Genomic DNA, 622 nt, shown 5'->3' with positions numbered 1-622 from the left:
GTGCTACTTATTCTAAAAAGTTTCAAAAATTCAATGACTGAAAACCAAGTAAAGGTAGAGAGAGGAACATTTTAGACTAAATAGGATATTAAAATAACACAAATAAGTGTATCATACAACCACTTGCTCTTAGGACAATATTCTTAGGACAATTGTAAAAATTTGAACATACAATGAGTACTAGATATTAATGAATTAAACTTATTTTTCTTAGGAATAGTAATAGTATTTTTTCTAAGTAAGGGAATATTCTTATTTTTAGGAGATACATGCTGCAGTTTTTAAGAACTCATGTATTTAGTATTCATATACGAAGAGAATATAGCATAATGTCAAAGACTGAGAAATCTGGGTGGAGGCTCATCAAACTATTCTTTCAACTTTCCACAAGACTTAAACATCTGTTAATTCATGAAGTATGCAAAAACTTATGGGGAAAGGAGCTATTACTTTATTATGAGATAATTAACTTTATGCATGAGACAATCATAACTCTAAAGAAGTGGGGCTTTCATGCATATTTTGTAGGACCACAATGTTTCATCATAATGATAATATTTATGATTTATGCATCTGAAGGCAAGAGATTCACTTTAAAATAATTAGAAATTGATCTGTATTA

Source organism: Sciurus carolinensis, chromosome 5 (assembly GCF_902686445.1).
Source record: "Sciurus carolinensis chromosome 5, mSciCar1.2, whole genome shotgun sequence".
Taxonomy (NCBI): Eukaryota; Metazoa; Chordata; class Mammalia; order Rodentia; family Sciuridae; genus Sciurus; species Sciurus carolinensis.
Note: the sequence above shows the minus strand (reverse complement) of the source record.